Genomic DNA, 19897 nt, shown 5'->3' with positions numbered 1-19897 from the left:
ATGTTGCTTTGGTAGTAAGAGATCAAAAAAGTCATTACCAGATTAAGCATACTTTTCATATTTTGGAGGCTTTGCTAGATCACATGGCTCAGGTAGTTAATTTAAAAACTAGTCCCCCAGAGTTTCCCACTTTGCTGTACGGATAATGAGCAATTCTAAACACAGTTGGTCATTTTTCTTTTGTAAACTATTTGATCTCTTAACTCTTCTTGATAAAACATTATCTGTGAAACAGAAATGAACCAGATATTATGGAGCATTTTAATACTTCGAACAACAAAAAACCCACAAAACCCTTACGATCCATCACTAGTTAAATTTGAAAATTCAGTTCCTTGAATTAAATTCTTCTGCCTGACACTTAAAATTACTTTTACTTTTCAGCCCATATCCATAAAGTATTGCTACTCATAAAACAAATCAAATAGATATAGAAAGAGACAAGAGCAAAAATTAAAAGCAAAGTCTGGTTACCAATGCCATTTCCAGTGGAGAGATGAATTTCAAGAAGGTAGGATTAATTACTGGTATTAAGAGCTGAATTATAACTACAGCGGTTCTAAATAGAGCCAGCATGTTTGGCTTAATTAATGATGGGAACAGCTGGGAATATAGACAGAAAGCATGAAGGAATGGTAATGGCTACTGGAACTTGACATGACTAAGTGACAAAACAGGATGTGATTGTTGTTGTTTCCTTGCTTCAAGTCCTTTGGAGTCAAAAAGCTAGAAGGCATTTTAAAGTTTATTTCATTCCAAGCTCATACCTTATTCATCCTGACGTTCTAAACTCACACGTCACTTGCTAAAATTCTTTAACATCTAGAGGATTACAAATGCTTTATGAGTTTGATATAAAAATTGCCCCTTTATGGCATGGCAGCAGCAGGGAGATGGGCCTGGAATTCAGTTTCCAACAGTCACAATGCCAACACAATTGAGACCCTCAGGTCCAGCTGGGGTTGGTTGTATGCTTGTCACAAGATTAGCAGTGAATGCATTTTAGACTGCTGACAGTGGAATCCTAGGCAATTTCTTTTTCTTCATGCAGCATTTGTTAACCTCAGTTAATATTCTAAAGAAGTAACATGATCCAGGTTTATTTATGTCTATAATCTGTTCCATCAATCTGTTAAATCATATGTTTACATTTTTGAGTAAAGGCCCAATTACTAAACTTTATTCACCTCTTCCAGTGCAACTTTAGCAAGAATTACTGCTGATGGTACCTCATGATATTTTAAAATACACTGCAGTTAGGTTTCACACCACAGTAAGATTCAATCTGCTGTTAGTGAAGACCCACAATATTTATTGCAACTTGACTGTGAAAATTCCTGTTTGTTAAATCTTTTAACCTGTAGTTCAGCAGCTCATTTCTCCACATTTCTGTGTGCTTACCATTAGGTCAGCAGTCCAGCAGTGTTCTCAGAAGTGGATAAATGCTTTGGAATGCTCACAGGGATGCAGTGCTATCACATAACAATGCACACACTCACAGAGGATTAAAGGCAGTGATACAGGCTTGCAGGCAGCTTTGCCCTACAACGGGGGCAGACAGTCCCTGCAGGATCAGCAGAAGGCATTTTACTTGCACAGACAGATTTACAGAGCTTTACCTAGGAGGTACTCAGTGAAGTAAATAAGATTATTTATCTGCATAAAATAAAGCATGCATGGAACTCTTCAAGGCCTATGGACTCAAGTTTCTACCCACCTATTCCCCAACTAAATGTGTTGGATTTTCACTACCCAGTCCCTTGCACATGCCATTTCTCTAAAGGCCCCAAATTTTTAATGTGGAGTGTAAAATGTGTGTACGTGCCTTGTTCACTGCAGAGAGAGGCAGTGAAATGAACTTCATCTAGTTAGGAGACTTCAGCTCAAGAGATGACTTTCAGTTCTTCCTGTACACCTGTTCTGACCATAAAACTCATACTGTACCTCAGGAAGCTTCAGAGCCTGTGCTTGAGGTGCTGCCACAATATGTCCCATGTTTCAGTAAAAAACCCACCAGAATTTATTTCTCTAATGCTCTAAGACTTTCAGTTCTCATTTGAGTTTTACATTGAAGAGTCAATAAAATGATTTGTCAGTTCAGTTTCCTTGATCCTATCAGTGCCTCTAAATGGAAGTAGATGTCTTCCAAGAGACAGTATGTTTTTTTTCACAGAGATTCTGTCTCAGCTACATTACCTGACTACATGGCCAAATAAAAAATGTCAATGTAGATATTACTGTGAGTCATTTGGCAGACAGCTATTTGTAAAAGATTGTAATTTTGCTGTGTGCCGAAACCACAGTTCAGCCAGTCTGTGAACAAAGACTTACTTTCTCATATTTCAGATTTTCAACTTGCAGCCTGCTCCCCAACACATTAATTAAGGGCTGATTGTCTTTAATCTTCATATTGCAAAGGTTTTATGGTCCTGCTTTGTATAGAGCATAGTATTTAGAGAAAGAGCGAGCTGATCTCAGCTGGCTTGTCTAGATGCTAATGATGTAAATATACATCTCTGGAGAGGAGCTCGTTCTCCTCAGTTACACTGACACTGAATCAAAAGCCAGTTGTATGCAGCAGTGTTCAGATCAGGCCACTATCTAGTGCTGAATAATTTGGTTTGCACCGAGCAGAACTAATGTGAGATAGGATAATCTGCATGTGCCTTGTATTAAAAAAAACCTGAAAACCAAGCCCATAAAAAACCCCAAGCCCCCCAAACCATGACAAGAAAAAGCCCTACACATATGATATCCTGCCATGTTATAATTTCTCAGCTGCAAAATTAAAAGAAGATCAGATAATGAGAGAATGGAATCTAAGGAAACTTGACTAATTATTTGTGACCACAGAGGAATTCTACTAGGAAGGGGAGAGAGGACAAGCAAGACCAGAAGAAAAGGAATCTGACTGACAGGGGTGGAAAATGAAGGAACAATTCAAGATTTCACACATGCCAACACATCACTTTCAACTTCTCTGTTTTTTGTAGTTATTTCAGGCTCTGATTATGACTTTTGCTCCTTCAGAGGGTCACTGGTAAGATTTCTTTCACTGCTGTGTTTAGTCACGTGGACTCTAATGTGCACCTAGAGTGCTGCTCTTACCATCAGCGGGTCACTTACACGTGTGCTCTCTCATTTTTCTGTTGTGTTTTGCTCTCTGTCCTTCCCTTGACCATCAGTGCCACCCCTGAAGATCTTGATTCCCCCTCCTGCTGCAGAAATCTGTTTTCTCTCTGAGCCATGACCATGTTGCTACATCTTTTGTGAGCTTCATGTCAGTAGGTCACCACTAGCTGAAGTAATAGCAAAGTTCAAGTCACCTGTAGGTCTAGGAGTTAAATACTTCTCCATGTCCATTTCCATTACTTCACTGGAACAGAAGGAGCCCCAAGACCTTCAAGGTAATTTCCTGCGCTGCATGAGATTCCTGGATTGTTGTCTGGGTGCAACTCCCATGCTCTCTTTTGTACTGGCCCAATTTTGTCTTCATTCTCCACTATCCTTGATTATTTCCCTAAAAGTTGTCAACAGAAGATATTGACTCCAGCCTTCTAATTTCCTTACACCAACATTTCAACTGAACATCTGGGGCTCAGTTGTAATGTTAATAAATATTTGAATGCAGGAAATGGGATGCTGTAGTGCTAGAGATAATGTGTATGTTCACTCAGTTCTTACAATAAACATCTCTTCCACATCTCCTTTCCTCCCCACTGCATCTGCTATGATAGAATACCCCTCAAAGCTTTGCTCTCCTACAGAGAAACTGGAAAGAGAAAGGGGAACTAACTGCTCCATCTATCAAGATTCCCTCTGGCCCAAATCTGTGTACACTCCCACAGGGGATTTTCAGTGGAAGCACATTTTGTGCTGCAGAACATGTGCTAGTTTACATCCTGTTTTCATTTCTGCAGAAAATTCACTTCCTAAACAGTAATGGGGAATGGTTCTTGTGATCTCTTGATGGGCCAGGCTGTATAAGAAGCCATGTTTGAGCAACACAAAAACCTGGAGGCTTCAAGTGGGCACAAGGTGTGCTGGCCTGCTTGAGACTCACTGTTACTGTGCACAGAGTGCTGTGCAGACCAGCAGGATTACCTCTGGAGACTTCATTAGGAAAAACAATTATTGATTAACCTGCACAGGAATATATACCCAATACAGTACTTCCAGCTGATTCCTGCCTCTGTGCTATCACTTCTAAAACACAAAGAAATTATACCTTACTAATGTCTAATTATTCACCATCTGCACCACCTTTGCACCCTTTCCAGCAGCACCACATTTCAGAGTATCTAGTCCTCCATATTTCTTTCACCTTTATATTCAGCTCACTCATTTGATAAATTATGTGGCCTGGTAGATTAATAGCTTCCTTTACTAATGTTAAGAGTTTTTGCTACTTCTATCTTGTCATCTCTAAAAGTCCAGCCAAGAATATGCTAAAAACTTGCTTTTTCCTAGGTCTTCATTAATTAAAAAAAAAAAAAAGAAGCTGAGAGGATAATTGCTTATTTTAAGCCAGTAGCAACTCTATAAGCTTATGCAATTGTCAATGAAAATCTAGTTTGACTTACATACATTTTATTAATGATGATGAACCAAAACAAAGGAAATAAAATCTTATTATTACTATTTCACAAGATTAATAATATTTGATATGAAGTTACAGAGAAACAGATACAGTGTTTTATACTATTTTCTAGTATGTGCTAAACACTCTTCAAAAGCATCCTGCATTTCAGATGTTAAGATGTAAACCTTCCAAGAATAACATCTCATTTGTCCCTCTCACTTAACCAATCTCATAACAGGTAAGTGAACTATAAAGCCTAATCTGAAATGGTTAATGTCAAAGCTTCTATATTAAAAGGTATTAATGTGCTTGCTCATCACTCCTCTCTCACAAGGCACATAAATATTTATCATTTGGGCTTGAACATTCCATGGCCAGTACATGGCTGAGTTTGGACTTTTATTTTTAAGAGTGTGGGTGAGTATGTGTGTAAAGCTCTTCCAGTTCTAGCTATTTACCAAGAATTATGGTAACAATTTTCTATGTCTCACAGAGCAGACTGTATGTACAAAACAAAATGAGAGAATGAGAGGAACACATGTCAAGGATGGATCCTGTGCTGTTTCAAGAGAAAAAAAAAAAAATCCATCCAAGTTTGGCCAAGTTAAAGCTTTTGACAGAAGCTCATAAATGCCATTTGGACCTTCCTGCACCAGCATCTAAGTATCTATCTGGCTCTATTGCTGATTGTGCCCAGCTTTCTTAGAGTTCCTAGCACTTATTGGCTCTATTGACAGCTCTTCAAACTAGAAAGGGGAAGAGATGGACATTCCTGGTGGAGCTAATTTTGGATCAGGGCAGGCACTGAATGCAGGAGCAGCCTGTCCATTTTTCCTAAATTCTTGAATAGTATTTTTCTATGATAGTTGGACTTGATGGTCTTAAAGGTCGTTTCCAACCGTAACAATTTATAATATTGTATGACATTCAGGAAGAGGAGGAAAAAGACTTTTGGTTTTAAAGCAGAAGGTCAGAAAGGTACTTGACTTATAATGAACAACCCTTGTACTAGCTAGTCCCATGCAAAACTGTGTAGAAAATGAGTCTGCAAGTTCTCCTGCTGCCTTTCTTTTTTTTTTTTTTGGTGAAAAATCTTATTTCCATTATATTCATGACTTAAAAATATGAGTAATCTCTACACTCATTAAGAGGAACATAAAATGATAACCAACCCCAGCATCCTTCTCACTCTGCAGGCTAACAGAGAACAGCACAATGGGTTATACAGCTCTTATCTTCTAAATCTTACCCTAATATCAACAATATGCAAATGAGTGCCTACTTTTAAAGTTAAACATTGATTAACTTTAATTAAATCAATTAACTTTAATTAATTCAATCTCTCCCATCCTGAGTCAATATTGGAACTGTGGGCCTCATGGCATCTTGAAGCTTGTTCTTCCCTAGCACCTCTATCACAGTCCCTTTTCTGATCTTCGGACTTCCACATCTCACCAAAGTCATTGCAGGGCTTTCATTTCCATAGTGTTTGAAAATGGCAGGCATAGAAATAAAGCTGGCTCTTCATTTACTGTTCTCCTGCCCTCATCAAATCCCATCAAACAGGGGGAAACTATAGAGTTTACTTCATCACAGGACCCCAGTTTTAAATCAAGAATTAAGGAGTTGTGGGATTCCTTTGTTGTATGCCCATTTTTGGCACAGCTAGTGGTGGATTTGGTGTGGCATGTTACTGATTCTAGCCCTGATTTCCTTGTGACCCCCAGTGTGCACACAGCAGTAATCCTGCCTTTTGGGCAGCAGGGAAAAGCCCAGACTGCATCTCACCTAGGCAGGGGGAAAGGCAAGGCTGCCCGAACTGCAGTGCTTTGTTTGTACATCATTGGGTTTTTCCCTGGCTGTATTGAACCTTGTTTTGTTTTAGCCATTGTTCAGGTCTTGGCTGTACAGGACTTATGTTCTAGATCTCTATTTTTTCCTGTAATTTATTGGCCTTATCAGTAAAGATGGTTCCCTGTGGAGCAGTTATATTTAGTGATTTTGGATTCAGTTTTAGTCTTATAGTGACAGCTGTGCCCTCAAAAGCAGCTTGTAAACAGTTCCATGGAAAGGCATAAAGCACTCCAGGGGCTCACCCGAAGAGGAAATGGGGCCACAATTGTAGGACAGATAAGATCCTTAAGGGGATAAAAATAAAGTTTAACTACAGAGACCAATCATTTCAAATGAGATTATGATAATAGGTGACATGAAGGTAGGCAAAGGGTTTTGGGGAACCACACAGATGAGCTTTGGGTGACGTGTATTAAAGAAGAAAGTGTGGTGCAGGCAGACTATAAGAAAGCCAGGTCTATTGCTTCATGCAGAAGAAGAAAAGTGAGATTTCCACTTTGTTAAATAGTAGTAGAACAGTTAGGAGAGGAGAACAGCTCTTTAGTGAGCTGTGCAAAAATCTGGTTTAAAAATTACTCCATTATCAGCAAAGAACAATCCTGTTGGAAGGAGAGAAGACATATTCTTGCCCTCAGACTCACACCCTTAGCTACTCCTACTCTACTTTCCCCTGTTTCTTGGGAGAAGCCCTGCAGCTTTTCTCAAACCTCATCAGGATCAGCCTGAGCAACACCAAACATATCCATGGGCAGTTTCTCTGGCATTCACTATAGAAACTCTCTTTCCTGCTCATACAACAGCTCTCATAAAACTTTGGGGAAATTCATTAAATTTAAAAGCTCTCCCACCAAATTGGTTAAAAGTGTCCAATGTCTCCAAAACTGTGACAAACGAGGCAATATAATTCTAAAAACATTGGTTATTTTTGGTCCTTGTCTTTGCATTCTAATGAAGCTTGCAAAGGCTGTAGCAAATTATGTACCTTCTGCACACCTGTTATAAACACTAAAAGTATTTGGCTAGTGGTTCTTTCCTCCCAGTCTCTTTGATTTCCCCTACAAAGAGTTGAAAGCATGCCTCATGATAGGAAATCCAAAAACATTTGCTACCTTCTTTGCAAAAGCTGTTTTACCTGGATTCATTTTACACATCTGATAACACTCTACTAAGATTTCTCTGAACTATCACAATTATGTTGCAGTATGAACAAGGGTATTGTTTAGACATTTTCTGTCTTAATTCCCACAAATTTCTCAGAAGAAAAACCCAATCCTCCAAAAGAGTAAATGCTTCAATCTCTTATGAGGTTGGAATATGCACCTGGACAGATGGAGAGTATGTGAGAGCTGCACTTGCATTGAAGGCACAGGTATATTTTTAAAGTAACCTGAATCATCAGAACTTTTGTTTACTTCAAGTAATTTGGTGATCTGTTGTTTTATATGTTGTCACACAGAGTTCATCCTGATTTTCAGCAATGAATAGCATCAAGCAGAGAGGAAGACTTTTCCAGAAAAGTTGCTGTATGGCCACCCAGCCTTGGCTTTTTGCACTGGTCATTGGCCAATCTATCTGCATTTCAACAGGGCACTTGGTCATCTTGACCTATTAAAAAATGCACTTGAGGCTGATGTGATTTGGTTCAGGAAGATTTACAGAACTCACCCTTGATCTATCAGCATGGTCTCAGGCAAAGTTTGGGGATTCCACAAAAGAAGGGGAGGAAGCCTAAGGTATGGCAAGGTACCTGTTGCCATCTTATTGCAGGGGTTCCACACTGTTGTCTCCTTATCACAAAAGCTCCATACCTTCTTGGTGTTTTCTCATAGGCTGCTCCTCAGAGCACTGACTCTTTCTTCTTCACAAAGCAGCCAACTGACTCCAGTTCCCTTCTCAACCACCCACCCCACTCTTTTATAGCACTCTTCTTCTCATTGCTTACAGCTGTGGCCTGTTGAAGTCAGGCTTGTTCCTAATCTTTGATAATTGGCCCAGCTGCAACTCCTTAGGGGTAAGATTACTTTCTACACTATCTTTATTTTCTTATATTCTATCCCCCTACAGTACCTGACCCAGGTATGCAAATAATTACTCTCCTATGTTATCCAACATTTTGGATATTTTTCTGTAGCTAGGTTATTCTGGCTTGCATAATTATAAATACACAACACATTTAGAAGGGCCAGAGCTAAAAAAAAAAAAAAAAAAAAAAAAAAAAAATTAGATCTTGTTTTCTTTATTGTTTTCCAGTGAGTTTGTTCCATTTTGCAGCATGAGAAAACCCCCAGCATTCCAGTTTAGCCCTTCACACTGCTATGGCTCATCAGATGTTCCCAGCACTGCCGGTGCTCTGTGGCTTTCTATCCCCACTAAAGGGACAGTCACTTTCAGTGTGGATGGCCATAGGCTGTACAGCCCCTGCTTGCATGTAATTCATCTGTCCAATACCTGGCACCAGTTTCAATGACAACTTTTCACCTGAGACATGTCTATCAAATGTTCTCAAACAGAGAAAAATATCTTAAAGGAAAAAAAAAAAAGTAGTTCTCAGAAAGATGTTATAAAAACACACATGTAAGGACTGTAGACAACCTGTACAAGATCTTTCATTTCACTTATCAAATGCTTTACCTGGGCTTGAGAATACCCAGAACACAGCTTAGTCTGGCAATGCTAACTTTAGCCTCTTCTTACAGAAGCATTTTGTCATATAGTTGTTGTTTATAAGTATTCTCTTCTTTATTTCAAACTCCTCATTTCCAATGAAAGTTTTTCTCAAACAAATGTAAGCCACATCTGAGAGGTTGTTTTGTTTTGCCATACATAAGACCTTGAGATTAATTGCTTCATGTTTTGTATGGGTAAAAGTAAACCACAGAAACCTGGCAACAATATTTGAGTCACTAATTCTCTTTTTCAAGCTATGTATTAATGCCAAGTAGCCCCCAAATTAGCACAGATTAAAAAGAAATCATAAACCATACTAACATTTAGTGAGGCACACTGACATTTCACTTGCATAATGGAAAAAAACCGCAGCAGCTCCAGCTGAACTGTGCTGAAGCTGAGTGTGAATAAGCAATGTTCATCAATGGAAACATCCAAGGAACATAGACCACAGTTTCAAAGAGTTTGAGAGATTAAAGTTACTAGCAAGGTGTGGTTCTGATCCCATAAAACACACTAGCTACATCACACACATGGAATTTTATGGTGAGCTGAAAGGGAAAGTGAGTAAAGAAAGTTTGCAGGGTTAAACTTCTATTGTGATGAAGAGAAAGGGTTGTAGCAGCTTTATAAAAGAAGTGCCCAAGTAAAGGAGGGAAGAAATCTGTAGAATTTTTTCAAAATTTAAATGTTTGTCTTAAGTATAACAGAAGTTTTACAGAGAATACAATTAGTTTTTCTCAGTTTTCCTAGGCCTTTCAGTGCAATCACCCAGCTACATCTGAAGCCAGTTCTAAGAGCATAAGCAAACCCTGTCCCCTAAATAGGTTGTCACCTAAGCCCTGATTATTTCTGGCTTATTGAGAATTCAATGGGCATGGCCAGAATTCATACTTTGGATTTGATTATTTTTAGTCCTTGTGGCACCATTTCCCCCTCTCCTGTTACCCAGGAGACAGCTATCCATTGTTTTCTTTTGAAGAAAACCCAAAGCTGTGCAAAGCTATACAAAGCTATGCCTCCTGGTGCTGTGTATTCCACACCTGATAACAACCATTTTTGGCTTATTCTTCAAATGTGCCATTCCTATACAAAATAGGTTTACCTTCCTCCATAACCCAAAATATTTCCTGCCTTCTTTCCCCAGATTTTGAGGCTAGGAGCATATGTAATCCCAGACATCCACTGATATCCTACAGATCTCTCTTTGCTTTACAGAGGCTCACTGAGCAGCAGCACCAACAGCAGACATTGCTCTGTTCTAGGAGCCTGTCCTGATTTCATTCACCTTCCTAATGGTACTTTTCCTTCTGCCATCCAGGAAATTCTCTTAGCTAAAAAACCAATGCTGTATTTAATCTAATTTCTTTAAGGATTAAACAGGGTACAAAAATCCAACAGAAGATGCACTGAGCCTTCTCTGGTAACCATGCTGCCATTTCCTGATCCTCCAGACTCTTACCTGCTGTGATTGTGGCCAGTTGTGTAGCTGGATAAGAATACCATCTTTATAGAAGTATCCAGATCATCTTCTAGAATCATTTAGGTTGGAAAAGACATTTACAATTGAATTCAGCCACAAACCTAATGCTCCCAAGTCCACCAGAAGTGATGGGATGAGCAAATATGCTTTTCCAGGTGCTCTCTAGAGTGCAGCTGGTGGTGATGATAGTGAAGATAAGGATTATAATATTATATTATTTTTGCCGTGTTTCTCTTCTAGTAAAACAGATATTTCCTCATGGACCTCCCCAAACTCCCTGCTGTACTGTTCCCACCTGCTATGCCACTAGAACTGACTGGAGTGTGGTTGGACAGTAATTGGAAGTGTTCAAACTGACTGTTAAGCTTCCTGTGTGATTATTACTGAGTGACCTTCCACCATCCCAGAAAGTGATCCCCTCCCCTGAAGGCCTTACAGACAAGGAGTGCAAAACACCCAACTCTCAGGTTTCCCACTGCCCTTCCTGCCTCAGAGTGTAGGCTGGTTCAGGCTGATGATTCACAGATCCATCTATTTTCAGCATGGCTTCTTGGCCTTTTAGGTCATGGCACTATTTTGCTTGCAGGGACCTTGCTTGTGTGAAGATACCTGCCTGATGTCTGCTCCCAGCAGTCTTTCAGCAGCTGCCTCACGTGCCCTGCTTTGCTCCAGAGCAGGCTTATCTCTGCACTCAGCAACACACTGCACTTATCTGAGACAGACATTATCTTCTCATTTGAGTGCAGCCCATTCACATTACCGAATGAATGCTCTCTACAGCACATATCCTGGTGGGAGGTCTCCTATCGGCTCTCTGAGCTTGTTTGCTCAGTTTGATGAGCTGCTAATTCTGTTTGATCTGGGGAACAGGCACAGCAACAAGATACACACAGTGCCCCCAGCACCAAGTCAAGACAGAGGACACCCAACACAAGCTTTGGAAGGAAGTGAAAGATTTTCGCTGACTTCCACTGTCCAGTCCCATGACAAGAACTGCTCCACACAGTGATCTGACTTCAGGCACACAGAGCCTTTTAAAGAGGCTTTGCTGAAGTGTAAAATCCTCAGAACATCTTGGTAGAGATTGGTAGATAGTCATCTTAGTTATGAATGGCTCCAAATCAATTCTCTGAACACCACTGAGTCTTAAAGGCAAATAGTACAGAAAATAAGCTGAGAAGAGGCTATTTAGAGAGATCTATGTGTTTCTCAACACTAGGACCACCACAGCTGTCAGGCAAAAATGATGTGAGTAAAAACCCAGTAATCCTGAAATAAGCAGTGTCTAGGCAGACAGTAGACAGCTGGATGAGTATGGAATACTCTTCAGCCACACCTACCCTGGGAACTGACCAGCAGATTTGCCTGGTTAATGAAGACTTATACAAAGCAACCTATACAAAGACCTATACAAAACCCTTATACACAGCCTGCTGGGGTCTGTCTATAATGCATATTTTGAAGATATGTTGTTTGCATAAAGTTATGATATTATTTAATCACACTATGAGCAATGCTATCAGCATCACATAAACTACTTCATATATTGCAAGTTGATAATTAAAAACTATTAACTTTTTTTGATGCTCAGTCCTACAAGACAAATCTGACCTTGATCTTCTGTTTACAGAACAAACCCATTACATTAAATTTGCAAAAAAAGAACGGTACAGATCCCATGGAAGTCATTGGCCTGAACTAGCCAAGCATGAAGTCTTCTAGTGGAATCCTGAAAGAAGGATTATGGTACAAGCACACACCTATTAGAAGGATAATTATGCTGAAGAAATTAAACAACCTACACATGATGCCTCAAGCTGTTGTAGAGTTTTCTTGCAGTGTGCTTTAGAAGGCCATTGGCTGCATCCCCTTTTTTTCCAGATGCAGGGAAATACCTTCCTTTGAGACTGTGCCAATCTAAACTACAGAGGTAATCATAGACAATAATAGCTTAAAATTTAGACCAACTTCAAGATGAGAGCACCGAGCTCATGTTCAGGCTGGAACTGTGACCCTGGTTGTTCCAAGTCCAAGGACAGCCTACAACCAGACTCTGTTCTTATATAACATTGTAAAACATTTCTAGGAGTCTCCCTCTTAATCTTTTAGCAAGAAATGCTTCTTATCCCAGACTTAATGGGGTATGACTGGGCAGCACAGGAGAGCTGTGCCAACTGACAGTGCTTAACAAGGGCAGAGCTCTAGCTTTTCATCAAGAAAAAGCTTTTAAATAACAAGTCCCCTTCTGCTGCAGCTTGCAAGCTGAGCCTGAAACGTACTTCCCCAGCTCTCCTTCTGCAGCACTCTGCATGTAACATTACAGAGAAAATAAAAATTAGAGCAACTTCAAAGGGTTTGTTTTTTTTTTTTTTTTTTTAATTAAGACACCAACTGTAGCTGTTTTAATAATCAGGAACCAATACCAACAAAGGCTTTATTCTTGCTGGAGATATGCAATAAGGAAACATAGCACTAAGATTTTCAAGGTGGCCCTTTTCCTATAAAGATTAGATTAAAAATGTCAGTTTAAACCAAACAAAACCCCCCCTTCCTCCTGCCCAACCTCCACACCACAAAACCCAAACCTTCTGAGACAGAAACAAAAGCCAGAAGTCCCTGGAGCCTGTCTGTTGTTTCTGGAGGTGGGTCAGCTGGACACTGCCTTAGTTCTGTTTCCAGTTAACTGATATTTTTAGGCTATTCCCACTTTGTGCATACTATTTGCTGAAAAGAACACAAAGCTGCAGTAATATGATCTAAATGTCCTAAAGCCCCTCAAACCCTGATAGAAAACATGAATAGATCGAGTTCTGTTCTATACTGTCATTTTGACAAACTAACATTTATGGTTTATACATAATTACATTATTAATACATAGCAAAAAATTTAATTCTTTACATGTTCTCCTTGTATCTAATAGTTTTGCACTTGACTCAAGGACCAGTCCTTAAGTAACACCTGTTTGCTCATAGGAATATGACTTCAAAATGCAGAGAGAGCAAGGGCCCAAACCCATCATTACAGCCAAGCACAGTTTGTAATACTGTGGGTAGTTCTATTACACCACTGGTGAGGTTTGGCACAACTGAGCCTTCCAAGACAAAGGCAGACAATGAATCAAAGTAGATCCTCTGTAACAAGCTTAAAATTTTAACAGCAAAAAGCGAATCATTGGCCTTGAAGTGCAGTTCCTGCAGTCCCACAGCACACAGCCCATGCTCAGCCTCAGCACACGGCACAGTTTTCCTCAGCTGTTGCTTAAAAAGCAGAGCAGTGCAAACACACTTACCTGGCTGTCCGTGGGCTACAGAGGTCCTGGCACAGGCTGGATCCCCTTTATACTGCAGGCCTTCCACTGCTCCCTCTTCCCAATGTTCAAGTAAAGGAGAACTGTTTATGCTACTGCACTGATAAAAATCACCTCAGAGGGGCCCAGAGCTGCCCTCATGGCTCATAAATTATATAGTTTTACTCTGCTTGGCACGGGCTTGAACCCTGTTATAATTTAGGTTAAAAGACAACACAAAGTTTCTGCCTTTTCAGAGCCCTTCGGCAGTTTTGCTGCAAACCACAGGGTCTGGTCAGGCCTCTACAGGTGTTCTTAATTAGGAGAGAATCCATGTAAGGTACAAGCCTTAAAGATATATGGCTCTTAAGCACAAGCCTTCAAAACTCAGCCATATCGCACCATCATCTTCACTGAGTTGTGCTTACAAAGAGCACAGATAAAATAGTGTTTAATCAGAACTGCTGCTTCCCTTTGCAAGCAAAAGATAATGAAATAGCTATCCTGCAGTATGAAAGCATTGAGTTATCTCATCCTAATGTGAGTGCATGGTTGAATCACCTCCCTGTCTTTGACTTGCTTTAACACTTGGATTTAAAAAGTACTTCTGTCCTTAGAGGTAAGAGTTGTGTATAAAAAAACAGCATGGAGACTTCTTGCAGAATGTGATTATTTTTGGGAGCAAATCACCTGGTCTCTTATTCACATTTTCAGGAGAAGACCGAATGACTTTACAAAGCAAAGACTTCGGAGAGACAGCATGAAACCATGCATGGAAATAAATACACAGCTCTGGCCTGGATGGTCATTAATGATGCATAGCCTGTGAGGATGTATGGGAGTAACATCCTTCATTTTGAAAGAGTCAGAGGAAAAAAGCCACTAGCAATTATGCCACACAGTGCCATGAAATATATTAGACCCTTTCTTAATGCTGGATAAAATGTGACAGGTTTAGAAAAGCATTGTCACTGTCATAACCCAAAGGATTCTCCAAAACAAGAGCCCTGACTTTCCAAGCACCAAATTTCCAGAGCAATCTGTAAAGGAATTTATCATATAAAACAGCTAGAAGGTCTGGGATCATAGACATTTGTCCTTTCAAATGTCATAAAGTATTGTCAGTGGAGCATTTTCCTGCTCCCTACATTATGAACAGCAGATCTGTTTTGTGGCTGAGTTGGTTGGACCTTAATTTTTGTTTGTTGAGGGAGTGAGGATCATTTATGGCCCGTGGAAATTCCCTACCAGGTTCTGTGCAGTGGGTCTGTGCTCCTGGGGTTCCTGCTGCAAACCACTCTGAAGATGTTGCAATGTTTCAGGACTCTTCAGATCACCAACTCCAGAAGAATTTCAGGAAGATGTCAGGATTGAGGGAGCCAGCTTGGGATTCCACCTGTGCAAAAGCAACATAAGCCAGTTATAAAAGGCTCTAGGATTGTGCTACCATATTTTGAGTGCTGTTGTAGTACCTGGGACATCTCTGAAAGTTCAGGGATAACATAAGGCCTCTATCTTTCCTAAGTATTGGATTGTGCCATCTAAATAAAATTTTGAGAGTCACGAAGTAAGAGGGAATGTTCATGCTCCTTTTGAACCTAATTTAGCTGTTATTCTGAACCATGTCCTATAACTGTCCCCACTCTCTGTTAATGTTTATAGAAAGCCTAGGAACATTAGCTTTTGCCTTTGGGCTTCTCATCAAGATGTCTAAAGCATGTAAATAACTTTATAGAATCAACAACTGAGCTGTGAGGAAATTTGGACCACCTGATAAGGTCCCAAAATAAAGTTATGCAATTTCTGTAGTGGATTCAGCAGACCTAAACATGAAATACATTCATAGGCAAATCTTCCCAGAGAGAATCTCTAGGTTAGATTTTGATTGTATTTATCTTAGCTAATTTACAGATGACTTTAAGAAGGGTGCTTTTAATGTCTCTGTACTCCCACACATCCATGGCTATTTTCAGAACTACCCAGGATGCATTTGCATTGATTACAGTGCCCAAACAAGAGCCTGCCTTGATACTAATGCAGAGCAGCTGGGTTTCAGGACCTGGACTACACATTGCTACAGCAGCAGCCTGAACTGCAGCTGCCCTGTGGCAAAAGCAGGAAGGGATGTTTTGATTTCCTGATTCTGGCCAGTGGATGTAAACCAGAATATATGGGATGTACAGTGATGGCCCTCAGACTGTGCTGGAGTAGGCAGGTTTCAGCAGCAGATACTCAGACTTGCCTACAGGATGCATTTGGCCATGATTGTACAGCCACAACGTGGGTTCAGGGAAAGTGAGAAAGAATCAGTGCACATCCCTGTTGGTGTCCCATAATAGCAATACTGTAACATAATAATATTTTTATTCAGTAGCTGTTGTTTCTGAGGGCTTCTAAATGCTTGCTGAATCTTCTTCCCCATCTTTTATTCCAGAAACCTTCAGCATTCCCAGCCTCCAGTTTAACAGAACCTGACTATCTCCACTGAATTCAGAAGTCCCCTGGATGGACTTGGTGGCTTAGTGTTGGTCAGTGTCACCAGCTGAGTTAGGAACCTTCATTTGGTGGTGGAACTGCTTACCAGTGCTCTTCTAGAAGTGTATTTTAATTCTGGATGTCTAGAAAGTCCTCAGCATCACCTCAGAAACGTGCCAAATCGACAGTAATTTTCAAAAAGTTCAAATATGAGAAGCAATTATGTCAAATAAGATTCTTGGCTGAGGGAAGCTGATGTTATCATTTAAAAAAAGATCTGGCAAAGCATGTTAATGATATGAAAAGTAAATAAGCCCAGGAGATAATGCAAAGATGCTGAGTTGGGCAGGAAATTATTTCTAATATGAAGTAAGTCTCTCTTTTATAATACTCACTTCACCAAAATGGATGCATTTAAATTGCTGTTATGTGCCCTTATTCATTGCTGTTTACAGAATATTTAAATGCAGAGTTCATTTAATTCTGGCTAGGTCAGTAATTGTGGTAATGAACAAGGTCGACCATTTGCTTTAAGAGGAATAAGTGCTCATTTACAAAATAAAATTACTTTCTTTTTGTGATTTCATACAGGGATAAAAAAATCATGACCTTGTGCAGGCTCAAGTGAAAAGTTAGATTCCATGAAAGCTTAATTTAAAGTAATGACAGTTCCTTGTGCACTACAAAATCTGTCACTGCTACGAAACAAGACCCTATTTAATACCCACACATGTCAATTCTCAGCAATAAAAGTTTCAGATGAAAAAACTAATTATTATTTGATTAACTGGTAAAATGTGGTGGTATAAATAATACCAGATAATCTGATAATTTCCTTTACCCACTGATAAATTCTTGATAAAATTACTTGAGTACCAATGGTCTACAAATAGTTTTGATTAGGGCCTCCATATTTTCAGTCAGTGGTTCCACTTTGAATTGCTGTACAATGAATAAATATGATTTAAAGCTTGTAGTGAGAATGTCACATATATAAACAATTGTTTAATTCACAAAATAGATGATGAAGCTGGCTAGGTGTGCCATAGTTCAGCTTTTTAAAGTGGTTAACTTGCTTGTCTTGCCTGTACAAACAGAGAAATGGCTGCTTGATTTATTTTTTTTAATAAATATCTTCAGCATATTTTGTAATATAACCCAAAGTTAAAGATTTCTTCTTTAAATCTCCTAGCTTATAATAGAATGCAATCCAATTACATCCATTCTCAAAGGGTTCAATTCAAAGCTCTGAAACTAATGCCAATCAGTTTCTTCATTATTTCTTAATAAATCACAGCGTGATCAGTGGGTTCTGTGAGGCACTTCTGTGTCTTCTGCATCCTCTGTAGAGACTGCATTGGAAGCCAGGTCGATGTCTAATTTGGGGCACGGCATGACAAGTTAATGCAGACAAGAAAACCACAGAAATGAAACTCAACTGGTGTATGAAAAAGGTGGGAGTGGATTTTTGTAGGGTGTAGTTTTGTAACAGAGCTTCCATTTTAGGGCAGTGGTGCCAGTGTGCTCACTGACTAACTTGGACCCTGGCAGAGAATCTGACAGCTCTGCCTGGCCATGGGGAATGAGAGAAAGGCCTCCCCAAACTGTTCAGATCTCTCACTGAAGAAGTGGGATGTTTATTTCTGCAGGAGTATGCTATATTTAAAATTTGTAAAGCAAGAATTAAAAAGTAATAAAGTTCTTTCAGTTTTGTAAAAGAGAAGAAAAACATTCAAATTAGGGATTTGTCCAGTAAGGCAGGAGATCTCTTTTCTTGTTCTAGCAGAGACACATATTTTAAAGGTGCACAAGTAAACCAGCAAATTATTTATTGCCTGTGCCAATTTCTCAGCTGTAAAATAAGTTTAGTAGTGCAGGCAGAGCAGCAAAATGCCACATGATAGGTATCTATTTCATGGTGATGGTGAAAAGAAACAGGAAACAAAAAGATCTGTGAGATGCAAGTAAAGACTGAAAGAATGTCACTGAGGATACTACAATGGAAAAGGACAAGCAATTGGAGAAAAGAATATGAAGGAAGAGAATTATGAAGTAAAAAGGAACAAGAAGCAGGTGGGAAACAGCCTGGTACTGTGATACAGATACTAATTTACAGTAAAGGTAAGTATGAAGTCTTGTTATATACACAAGTATAATGCAAAAGAATACTCTTACAAACCTTGTTTTGTCCAGATGCCTGTACTCCCAAATCCTCTAAAATATAGTTAAGGTATACCTCCATTTAAAGGCCAGAAGGGCTCTCCTAGTCTGACTTCTCTTCCATATACAGTGAGCATCACATCCAGCATTCACTGTGTGGAGCACAGTAACTGTGCAGAAGGAAATACCTGGCATTTTTTAAGAATCTACATTTCTCCCATATTCTCTGCACCTTCTTGGAATATCCAAAGCTTCAATTTATTGAAGGCACTAAGTATAGTTTCTTCTTTCATGTGGGCAGAGATCAGTCAATGTGTCCTTAGAAGAGTTGCCAAGAACTAAACTGACTTTGCTATAGTTTTCAGTTTAGGCTCAAAACCTTTGTAGCTGTTATTTTCTTCATTTAACACAAGCTTTCAGTGATAACCTGTGAATCCATTTACAATGTCTTACTCAGAGGTTTTTGGTTTTCTTAATTTCTTTATAAACAAAAAAAATGTTCCCTTAAAAATGTAAAATACCTTTTAATTTATGAATTCATTTGAAGAGATGCCATCATTCCACTTACTACCCTTGTGTTAAATTAGTACTTTTCAATTCATAGACTTCACCAATGAGCCTCAAGGACTTTGTTCCTTCCCTGCACATAATAGGACTTCCTACCTTCCTTTTTATCCTAAGTAGAAAAGAGAAATCATTGCCAGTGTTTAGGCTCTAGGCACTTTTTGGCCTCCAGTTTTATTCTCACAGTTTTTTCTCCCCCAGTGCAGAGGCAGTGGTTATGCCTGTGGTGATGTGACGTGCTGGTGCCTGTGTGTGCAGGAACCTCTCCTTGCCAGGGAGGCTCTGCCTAGGCACCGAGCACGGGAGTGTTGATCTCACTGTGAGCTGAGGCTGAGCTCAGTACCACAGGGCAGTGTTCCTCCTCCTGCACAGCCACCTGGAACACAGGCATTCCCACCATCCATGGGTTTTATCATCATTTAACCCCAGGCTTCCTAAAGTTGGAAGAAGGGAATTCATGAGTGGGTGACAGTATTGTGTCCTCAGTTTAATTCTGGGCATAGAACCAAGTTCTGAGGTTTGAAAAGGAGCCTTCTTCCCTCAAGTTTGCTTCCACTGCTGAAGCCAGCGTAGTTTACTTCCTATAGTCTTCTTGGAATTATGATATTGCCCCCAAAAAGTAATTTATATTGGTTAAAATTATAGAAGCCAATGGATTGCTTATCCATTTGACATGTTTGCATTTACACCAGTCTCTGATAGTCTGATTTACAAGATTATAGTTAATTTGGAGTTAAGAGTAGTTTATTTATTGAATCCAGTTTGGTGGATCATAATAAAGGGAAAAATACTCATCTGCATTTAGAAATACAAGTATATAACTCT

General features: G+C 39.6%; 1 protein-coding gene across 2 annotated transcripts in view; it reads right to left on the bottom strand.

Annotated features, from left to right (window-relative positions):
- Positions 1-19897, bottom strand: part of SLC39A10 (solute carrier family 39 member 10) — a 216113-nt gene that overhangs the window by 58472 nt on the left and 137744 nt on the right. For both annotated transcript variants that reach the window (XM_071434539.1, XM_071434540.1), the window contains one exon: positions 15122-15269. The gene's annotated coding sequence lies outside the window, so the exon portion shown is untranslated. The remainder of the gene's footprint in view (positions 1-15121; positions 15270-19897) is intronic.

Source organism: Agelaius tricolor, unplaced genomic scaffold (assembly GCF_023055355.1).
Source record: "Agelaius tricolor isolate 1412-34295 unplaced genomic scaffold, bAgeTri1.0.p SCAF_10, whole genome shotgun sequence".
NCBI lineage: Eukaryota > Metazoa > Chordata > Aves > Passeriformes > Icteridae > Agelaius > Agelaius tricolor.
This window is presented reverse-complemented; position numbering and strand designations above follow the sequence as displayed.